We start from the raw sequence: 11,769 nt of genomic DNA, 5'->3' as shown, positions 1-11,769 counted from the left end.
AATATAGAAGGCGTGGTTTGGAGCAATGCCGAATTTGACGTTTGTTCAGATTAGAGCTCATTGCTGCCAATGATGACATGATGTGACAGTGATGTGGACTTCCTATAATGGGTACCAGTGCTGTATCTACAGCATCGATGCCAAACATATACTAGATTTTAGATTCATTAGGTAATAAGTTCCTGGAATCCTAAATGATTCAGCCAGCTAATTATTTAATATGAAGAATGCTAATCCTAGCAAGTTGTTTGTTTGTACTGGATGCAAACTTTGTACTTAGTTTAGTATTGCATCTGTTTTGCTTTGCTTACTACCTTATTCCTTAGGCTTAATTTGGAAGGAGTATAAATATAAATATGTAGACAATATTCAAAATATCGATACAGGCTGATACATCGGTATCGGTGATTTTTTTTTGTGTTTTATTTATTTATTTTTCAAAACCAGATCAAAGGAGTTGGTTTAAGTCCCGGATACCCTCTGAACCATAACCTGACTCGATACACCCCCTGTAGGGGCGTATCGGGAAGGCTCCGATACAATACGTATCGACCAATATGTAACGATATTTTGAATCTTGTTTGTATAGTGTAAAACCTTGTATTTTGTATTATTTTGTATATATTTGTACTGTATGTAGTTGTATTTATATTCTTTTCAAATTGAGCCTTATGCACTCTATAAACTTGGAAGGAATATAATATTTGTACAAATTTGTATTTATGCTCTTTCAAATACAAAATACAAGATTTTGCACTGTATATATTTATATTTATCCTGTATATATTTATATTTGTCCTCAACCATGCGCAATTGCGAGTGAAGGAAACACGGAGATCTAACTCATTAATTCCATCTCAAGCACGCGCAATTGCGGTTGTTGCCTATGACTTGAAAAAGCTTCAAAACTTGTAGGGAGGGACCAAGAACGCTAAGTCAGGAGATACTGAGAGAGTAATAATTTATTTGTTAAGGAAGGTCAATCAGGCATGTGGCATGTGTAGGGGTGACAATTGGACTGGATTTGGTCTAATCCGGTCCAGTCCAATGTGAGTCCATTATAAATAGATCTGTTTCAATTCAGTCCAATGAATATTTTGGATCAGTCCAGAGACTGTCTAATCTGTTTAAATTCCTGTTAATTGAGATTGGATTCAATTCAAACCTGGTCCATTGACACCTATGTTCTTATCTTCTATTAATGGACCAGATATTTGCTCAATCCAATATAAATTCATTATGGACGGACCAGGTCCAATCCAATATATCATATTGGTTTGTCCAGTTTGTCCAAATTGTCCAAATTCAATATGTCTTATTGATGCATCCAATCCGTTCAAATGAATTTTGATTTGAATGGAGTCCAAACCAAAACCGATCCATTGACACCCCTAGGCATATGGAATCCATTTCGTTTGGACGTGGTCAGATATCTCCCATTTCAAGCCCATTTTCTTGGTCAAATTCATTAAAACAGTCCATTTTTATTTGCTGGCCCGAATCAATGCTTTGCTTTCACTTTCACAGCACGCTAGCTTGTGGAGATGTTGATTTCATTGAATTTCAGACTCACCGACGAAGTTGTTATTAGTATACAGATTGTGACTAACCGGCAAGTGGCAAGGGTTTGACTCCCAAATGAAATATTAGAAATCACTAATTATTATGCCTTAAATTAGTTCTCCCCAATTTTTCTCTCTTTATATATTAGTAAGTGTGTATGTGTTTGATACGCGGTAGTTCCAGTTGATGATAATGATAATAATAATGTATCCAAAAATTTTTATAAATTTTATGTATTTTTTATTTTTCATTTTTATATTTATTTTTGTTTTTTATTATTAATTGGATGCGGATTGAAAAATCTAAATCTGATTACATAAACACCTAATTCAAATATGTTATAATTGGATCGAGTTGTGAAGTTTCAAGTATCATTGATAGGCCTACTTGGCTAGATTTTTCTTTTTGTAATATTTAGTATTTTTGGTGTATCTTTTTCTTTTTTGTTCGTTTATGAAAAAAATGTAAGATTTAAATAGAGAGAATTGAATGGGAGGAAAATTGGTAGTTCAATTTACAATTTAAACCTCATAATTAAATATGAACTAAATTCAAAAATGAATATTTTAAAAGTGTAAATAAAAAATTATAGATGTTTTCAAAATTTTCTTTAACTTTTTTTCTACTTTTGTGTAAAAAAATTTCTAATATATTACACTTACTTTTTGTTTAATATGATATTATATATGTGCCTAAATGTTTTTTTTTTGCAAAATTTATGTATTTTATTAACTTTTATTATTTATTTATGACATTAAAGGTTAACATACTTAACCTAAAATTTGAACTATTGATCTTTGCCCAACAATAAAATAATTGGACAGTTCTAAATTATTTATTTCATTTTCATTACCAATAAAAATAATTCTTGTTTATTACACTTATTTTTAATTCGATTAATAAAAATATCATAAATGTGTCAATGTTTTTAAAATTTTTATTACTTAACTATGACTTCGTAGGTTGATCAATTTGATTCAGATGGTTGAATTGCTTAGCCACCACTTGGATTCAAAATGATTTTGTTTTTGTGTTAGTTTTAAAATATATGGGTTTATATTGTTAAAAATATTGACACGGATCTAATTTAATAAGAGAAAATGAGAGTTAATAATTTAAGTATAAGACTTAACGATAGTGTTTTAAATGATATGGGAAGTAATAATTGAAGTTACATTTTCAACCTTACCATTAGAGATGGACTAAATACACAATTATGGACATTTTAGTAGCCATTAAAACTGTACTAAAATGACTTTTATACCCTTTTTTAAATAAAGAAGTAGAGGGTGATTTTAATTAAGAAAAAGTTTCACATTGCATTCACACTTTTATATATAGTATAAATATATTATTTGTTTCTCTATTTCTTCCTAATTGAAATTTTTAGGTCATTGTTTGAATAAGTTTCAGGATTACTATTTTTAAAATCCACAAGCACAAACCTCAATTTTAGGCTTTGTAATATGGGGTTTAGATTAGAATGTTTTCATAAGTAACCCTTCCTAAATTTTCAAAACCTTTTTGGGTGGTTCTTATTTTCCACAGTCCCAAGCTCAAAGGCAAAAGTTCATGCAAACAGAAATTTCAAGAAAAATCCAAGTACACCATACTTTGGTTGGAGGTGATCATGTTTCTTATTTTAGGTCTACATGAGAGTTTCCAGCTTCAATCTTCTATTTGTTTGGAGACTGTCACTGAAGGTTTCATGTTTCCATGAGAGTTTCCTCACTGGGACTGCTGGAGAGATCAGAAACAACAATTAATTAAAAAAAAAAAAAAAACAAAACAAAACAAAAAGTCAAGAAGTACAACTGCAATATTCAAAGCTAGGTATGGAACGGAGATGCTGCAATGTCTCCTGAGTAGTTTTTATTTTTATTTTTTTATTTTTTAGCCTTTACTGTTGCCAACATGGATCTAACTTTATCCAAATGTCGGCAGAGTTTATTAAGTAGGGAGCCCACTTCATTTCTTTATTTATTTATTTTTGGCTCTGAGCATTCCTTGTCAAGAAGCATAGCTCAAATGCATTAATTTAGGGAAGTTAATAATTGGTGTCTCTGTACTTTAAATAGAGGGTAAATTGCAAGGACCAAGTTTTAGCCATTTTTCTGTTGTGTAATTATGTTGTGCCTTGAATTCTTGTTGCATGCAACCTGTATCATGTCAAAAGAAAAAAAAAATCTTAAATCAAAAGTTTATAGTGGTTTCTGGTGGAATTCAATCCATTTTCAGCTTTTAGGTTATGAATTTGACCCCAATTCATTGTGTTATGTTGTTGGGGTTCTTCTCTTTTATGTATCTTGGGCTTCTGGAAAAAGATGGAGAAAATTGAGAATGAGAGCTCAGGTGTATTAGGGTTCAAGGTTTATGTGAGAGTGAGAGTGTTTGCCAATTTTACATTTTATCGTAGCAATTTTTATAGGCTGTGTTTTGTTTTATGGGTGTTTATTGAAAAAACGCCATCACATCAGCACCACATAGACATTGGCATTTGTTGCATATAAAATAAAATGAAACAAATGTTTGGTTTGACAGTTTACTAAATAAATGGTAGAAAATTGAAATGTTTTGACTTTTGTGCATGAGGCACTTGGGGAAAAGTCACTCTTGTTTCCCTCAACGCTCCAATATTTCTTGAAACCAAATATTGAAGTGACACACTTTAATGAGTATTAATCTGAGATGGAAAATAAAAAATGTTTAAAGTAAAGCCTAACCAAGCAATAAAAGTAGGAAAAGTTTAAAGTGAAAAAGTATAAATAAACATTTAAAGTGAAAAATACAAATAAATGACCTATCCGTAAATGCCCATGAAACCAAACACATGCATAGTGGATTTCAATTTCTCTTTACTATAAGTTGAAGTTCAACAATGTAAATATGTGTATGCTTTTCTTGAGTTTCTCCATTTATATTTTCTTCTGTTTTTTTTTTCTTTTTTTGAGAATTAATGAGAGATTTGTTTGATTAGTATGGCATGGCAACTTGTGCCGGCCAAAAAAATATTTTTAGCCTTCAAAGAATATTCTTAGAATGAATTCTGAACTAGAAAAAGAATTAGGTGCAACAATTTCCGTAAATCCCAACTTCAAGTGATTTTTAAAGTATGACAAATGCAGCATTAGACGGCATTTTCACAAAAAGGTTTTTACCATTCAGTTAAACCCTAGGTGGAGCTACTAGTAGGCTAGGGGTGGACTGAATCCTGCCCGTGGATTGATGCCAAATTCATGGGCAGGAGGGGGGGTTGCAAATTAGATTTCTGAGGGGGATTGCAGTCCAAAAATCCCTTTCACAAAAAAAGCATTCACTTTTTCTTGCCACAACCTTTATTGGTGGATCGTTAGTTTCAATTCGACACCAAGGATTTTAATACCAGATCAGATGGGGAGCCATTGTGGGTCTGATTCCCGGGTCGAACAGTCTGACTAGGTATGACAAAAAAAAATTAGAAAAACAAAAACGACCAAAAACTGTTGCCTAAGTCGACGATTCAACGAGTTCAGATCTGTGCCCCACAATGTCCCACAGCACATCCCTGCTCCATATTGGGAACATCTCCCAATAATAGCACCAGAAATGATGATGTTATCATCGGGTGATGTTCCCAATACATGGCAGAGATGTACTGTGGGACGTTGTGGGGCGCTCCCTTGGGGGGTGTAGATGTGAACTCCGATTCAACTGCCCAAGTCAGCGGTTCATTGACCAAATCAATGGTTTTTGGCCAAAAAGCAATTTTGGGGTGAAACGAAACCGGTTAGATGACCAGTTTCCAGTTCGGTCCGATTTTAAAAACACTGTTTGACACTATTTTCTCCTTCAAATTTCTTTTTTTTCCTTCGGCTCAGTTTAAAAGGAATACAAATACAAATACGTACAATACAAATATATACAAAATAATACAAAAATATAAAATTTTGCACTCCTTCCAAACTGAGCTTTCATTTTACTAGGGTAAATTACAAAAGCCCCTTGGTACTATCTACTATGGGATCAGTGTTAAGGACCCATCGAACTTTTAATTTGCAATAAATACTCCCCACCATTAAGTTGGATGACAGCATGCATTAAATTATTAAAATGCCCATCTAAGCTTTCGTTAATTTCTTTTTCTCACCCTTTTCTCTTAAACCGTGACAAAAAATACCTCTATTTTTTTCAAACGAAACCAACTAAAATAACAAGAAATCAAGAATTATTTCACCAGCATAGAAAAAAAAAATTGTTTTTTAACTTTTGATTCATTTCACTGGCATGAATGTTTCTCATCATCTTAAAATATAAAAATTATCCACTCTTTTCTCCAATAAATCAAGAAAAACCAAAAGAAAACCACAATAAATTTATATATGTTAGAAATAAACCTCTACCACTTCATTTAAATATTGAATACAATAAAAAATCTACAAGGATCCACTAGAGCTACCAAGAGGACTTCAATGCTATATTTAAAAAATTTAATCAAATCATAAATCATTCAAATAAATTAGAAAAAGATAACTTAGAGATTGAAAACATTTTAAACAACTGAATAAAAATCTTTTTTCGAAATTAACTGATGAAACTCTAATGAAAAGGGGTCTTTGTTGCAAAATGAAAGTTGATTGCCTAAGGCTATGTTTGGTTCAAAGGAAAAGGTAGGGAAAGAAAGACTCTACCTTTCCCTACTTCTTCCTTCAAACCAAACACAACCTAAATAAAAGAGAGCATGCAGTTTGTCTAACAATACTTTTAAGCAAGGTCGATATTGAGGCTGGATTGTTGATTGTTGAAATAGCGAAAGTGATTGATCCTTCCCCGCAATAATTAAAACTATTGCTGTTGGGACTAAAGATATGAAAATATCTTCAGTCAGTCTGGCTGGAAAAACGATGTTGGGTTCATTATCAACCTCATCATGTTGATTGCACATCACTGATAAATTAGAGTTCACATCTCCGCCCCACCAGGAGTCGCCCCACAACACCCTACAGTACATTCCTGCAGTGTATTGTAAATATCTTTCAATGATAATATCAGTTCCGATGATATCATCATTAACAGATGTTTTCAATACATGGTGGGGATGTAATGTGAGGCGATTCACTGTGGGGCAGATATGTGATCTTGATAAATTAATAAGGGGTTTACTAGTAACATCACCATTCATACATCTCGTCAATATAAAGAAGTAGCTCACAAGTTTGTTACTCATAACAAGACAATGACCTATTTTACATTGGAATTCCTTACCTAATTGATTGAAGATGAAATTTAATTTTATTTATTGCAGTAGTTTGTTTTATTGATAGCAGATCTAAACATTAAAAACAGTCATTAATATCAACTTGGGTTAGAAAAATGCATGCCAAGCATTTGGAACAAAGCGAATGTTTGGATCTTCTTATTGCAACTAATGCTTCCAACAAAGCCAGTAGAGACGTTTATTGGGAACACCTCCCTTGTCATTCATCTCATTCATGGGAGATGCTCCCAGTGGAGTTGGATTTGCTCACAATAAAAAACTGTTCTAACATGTTCCAATAGAATTTATCTCTTTAACAGGGGTGTCAACGGTGTTTGAAAATCCGATTTCAAATTCGAGATTCGATATAATTGAATTAGATTCGAATAATTTGAATATCTAATCGGTCGAATTCAGATATAACCTGATTCAATTCGATAAATATCTAAATTCGACCGATTATTTAATTCTTATATATAATATATAAAATATTTAAGTATCTAATATAATTTATATATATAATAATTAAATTACATGAATAATTTATATATTTATATACTTTATATAAATAAAATATTTATTTTATATATTTATTAATCACCTAAAATAATTAATTAATCGAATTCGAATAGAATGGAGTATTCGAATATTTAATTGGATTGAAATTTGGATATTAATTTTTAAAATCAGTCAAATATCAAATTTTCTAATCGGATTCAAATTTCAATCCGATTCAAATTCAACCCATTTACACCCTTACTATGCGGATTGCATTTATGGTGGATCCCGATCTCATGGTGATTGGTGAGACATGTAGACCCGATCATATTGGATCCGTGTTAGGACAGTTTTTGTTGCGAGAAAATAGAGTTTCGGAAGAAAACAAGTGGTTATAGCGGTGGTGCGTCCTAAGTAAAAGGACAAAAGTATCCTTAGTAATAGTTATCAACTTACATGTTTTTTTTTTCAAAGAAAAGATGATCTACAGTTCACAAGAAAAATGTAGAGTTGAATTATATGGATAGTTCAGGAACTGAGGATGATAGAGTCAAAGCATTTAAGAAAATAGCCTGATCACTAAATCCTTTTCCTTTCTTTCTATTCACAGACCTTGTTGCATTTGAGGTATGTACTGAACCCCTTTGGTGCATGTTTATAATTATATCGCAAGAGTTGCTCTTTTGACCCTACCAGTTGCAGAGCAGCCATTAAAAGAAATAAAGGTGCCAACTGATTCAGTTGGTAAGATTTTTAATTCGTTGTAGTGGAGGCATGGGATCGATTTTTTGTCTTATTTGAATTTTCGAGAGTGCGGTGGGTGTGATTTTTAAGTGCAAAGTTATAGCATCCGAAAGTTTGCATATATATTTAGTGTGTAATTTATGATCTGATGGCTGAATTGAATAGGTTAACAATTAAATCACCTGAGGAGGATAGTTTTTGTCGTAGGATTTTTAGAAAAATTGGACCCAAAATCATGACCAAATGATGGTTTGAATGATTCGATTATCTGAATCAACAACAGACTGAAAACATTGATTTTTTTTTTTTTTTTATGAAACTAAACATTTCCATTTCAAAAGAAAGTTACTATTACAAAGAGTTCAAAACAGAGGGAGGAATATCACATACGAACACCTCCCTTGCAAATGAGTGGGCCCTTTTCGCAGTTTCATGGCCAGCAATTTTTTGTTTTTGGGGATATAAACAAAAGGCACCCCAATATTACCAGTTAGAAACAAAATGTGGTCCACCACTATTCCAAGTTCCAATCACACTTAATTTCTTCCCTACTGCTGCCACAAAAAGAGTTAGAATTAGACAGACATACAAAAGCATAAGCCCCACAGCCATTCTGTTTATGACTTCTATAAAAAAACACATATTTTATTAATAATAATATAATTCTATTCTACTTCTATATGTAATATATTCATTATTTTTATATTTAATTTATATTTTTAATACAGTTTTCAATTTTTTATTTGTAAAAAATGCTAAAATTGCAATTTGAAGTCAAAAAAAGTTTTTTATTGGCAAAAATAAAAGGACAAGGTGCTTAAAGCACCTTTGGGATGCATAGATCCTGAAAAGTTAATCAAAAAAAAATTGAATCAGACATCCGAACACAAAGTTATGATCTCCGAAAATTTGCACATGCATTGAGTGTGCAACCTGTGACCCGGTCGAAAGGGTCAATAATTCAACCACCTGATTAGATGTTTTTTTACTAAGTCAACAGGTTTTGATCAAATCCCAGATTTTAGTCAAATTGAACCAAGGTTGGATGGCCGTTTAGATGATTCAATCATCAGTGTCAACAACGGGTTAAAAACACTATTTAAATTTATCCAATCAAATAGTTTTTATACATTAAAATCAAATCACTCATATGGTGCCACCTAAACCTGCAATAATAGGGGCGCAACTTGGGTGGATCACGTTGAGAAATTGTTAAAATTTGAATGGACTCGGCTGAAAATTCAGAGCCTAAATTCTTTTCTTTTTTTTTTTGTATTCGGTGCATAATAACTAGCATTTCCCCAAAAATGCTAGTTGCAAGATTTAATTTCATGTCAACGCTAGAACAAATAAGATCAGCTTCTATCAGGAAAAATCTGTGTCCACACCATACTAACAGCTTTTTGCAATTTTATATTTAAAATATTTCCCCATAAAATAAAACATATAAATATGGAGATATTCTCAATGTAAGACAGTAAAAACTGTTCGAATAAGCTTTACCCTGACTGAAACCGAACTCAGAACAAACTAACTAATACACCAACGAATCAGTCATTGATTGATCAGGGCCTAAATTCTTCAAATCGAATATCCTATCCAACATGCACCCCCTATAATAACTATCATAAGAAGTGACAAAATATACCTTGAAGATGGGACAGATAGTAACACAGACCGGATGAAAACACCCGAGGGTTTGATACCTTTCTGGTTGTTTATTTAATGGGTTTTTATCATTCTAAACAAGTTGAAAAAGCAGTATGTCTCCGTCAATCTGTAAAAGGTCTATGTGCCCTCCTAGTTAAGCAAGGTCAAGACTAGTTCACTCTGATCTCACTTCTAAAAGTTTAGAGGCCGGTGTGATATGAGAAATGGGGGTCCATCATCAATCTTATTTAAAGCCCACCGACGGAAGTTGTTATCCAATCACAACTCTATTTATTTTTTCTAAAAAGAGGTTGACTAACCCAACCACCAAAATAATATTTTTAAGCAATGTTTGGTTTGAAAGAAAAAAGGTAGGAGAAGGAACCCTACCTTTTCTTTCAAATCAAATATAGCCTTAATGTCCATTTAAAGCCCCCTAATTCCTTACGCATATATACATGACACCATGGTTTTAAAAAGCTACCCTGAATTGGAACATTTTGGCCACCGGTTTTTGGATCGATGGTTGAACTACTAAATTCAAATGGATGGCCCGTTTCAATAAAAAAATGAAACTGGTTATCTGGATGATTCTTGGGCCAAATGGTTTGACCGTCCAAGTCAACGGCGATTTGAAAACATGGCATGATACAACTATTATTCCTTATAAAAAATTCATGTCAATCACCCAATAGTCCAGTTGGTTATCAGCATCCCTCTTTGAGGAGGCAGAAGGGCAATGTCACTGCTAACCCTATAACCGAATCAGGATTTGTTACTCATAAAGTACACCTCACATCAACCTCACAGTATATCCCACCTTGTAGTGAAAACATCTCCCCTCACGAATAATAATACATTAATATAGGAGATGTTCTGAATGTATGATTGGGACATGTTGTGAGGTTAGTGTGAGGAGTAGGGGTGTCCATGAAAAATCGAAAAACCGAATCGAATCGGAAAATATGGTAACCAAACTGATCGGTTCCGTTTCGGTTTGGTAGTTTTGAAAAACTGAAGGACCAGTTCAGTTTTCAGTTATCCTAGAAAAAACCGATGGTTAATTGAACCAACCGGTATATATATTTATATGTATATTTTATATATATTTTAAATATATGTCACATATTTTCTATATATTATATATAAATATATATGCATTATATATATAAATGTATACATATATTATATTTATAATAATCTATTCATAAATATATTATAACTTTTATAATATTTATAATATATTATATATCATTTATTATTTATAATATAATGTTATACATATATTTATATAATATATATTACAATTATAAGAAACTGAAAAAACCAAAGAATCGAATTAGTCAAAAATCAAAACCGACAAACCGGTTAACTAGTGATACTAGTTCAATTTCAGTTTGGAGAAATTGAAAAACCAGTAAGACTGGTTCAGCTTGCAAAAATTATCCATCCGAACCATAGACACCCCTAGTGAGGAGCGTTCTGTGAGGAGAAGATCCGGACTCCCATTAACCCCGTTAAGTAGGTCGAGCATATAGCACCACATGGCCCCTATGGTAAAAGCTAGCTAAAGCCACATCACTGTATTACAAAAAAAGAAGAGATTTTGTGGGTTATTTTTCCTTAGATTTAACAACAACATCAACACCTATATAGAAAGAAAATGAACATAGAACCAAAGGAGTTGTTTGAAATTGAACCTTTGACCCTGGCTTCCAATAGATATAACATTTGAAATATATTATGCAATAAAACTGGATCCAATGCAGTAATTTCTAACTAGATTTCAACTTAAAATGGTTGAGATTGATAAGTAATAAGTATTATCTAATTTGATGATGAAGTTATGAGTATCACCAATAATATTTTATTTTTTGAGGAAACTTGAAATTTGGTTATTTAAAGTATATTTTTAATATTTAAATGATCAGACCAAAGGGATTGATAAGTAATAAGTACTATTGTGGCAGATTCAGACTATATTCATGAGATACAAGACCAAAGGGATTGGCTAAATGCTCAATTGGTTTCCATCAGGGCAAACCTGTGCTCACACTGATCTAACAGCCTTTCCCAACCTT

Source organism: Nelumbo nucifera, chromosome 3, assembly GCF_055504915.1.
Source record: "Nelumbo nucifera cultivar China Antique chromosome 3, China Antique-T2T, whole genome shotgun sequence".
NCBI lineage: Eukaryota > Viridiplantae > Streptophyta > Magnoliopsida > Proteales > Nelumbonaceae > Nelumbo > Nelumbo nucifera.
This window is presented reverse-complemented; position numbering follows the sequence as displayed.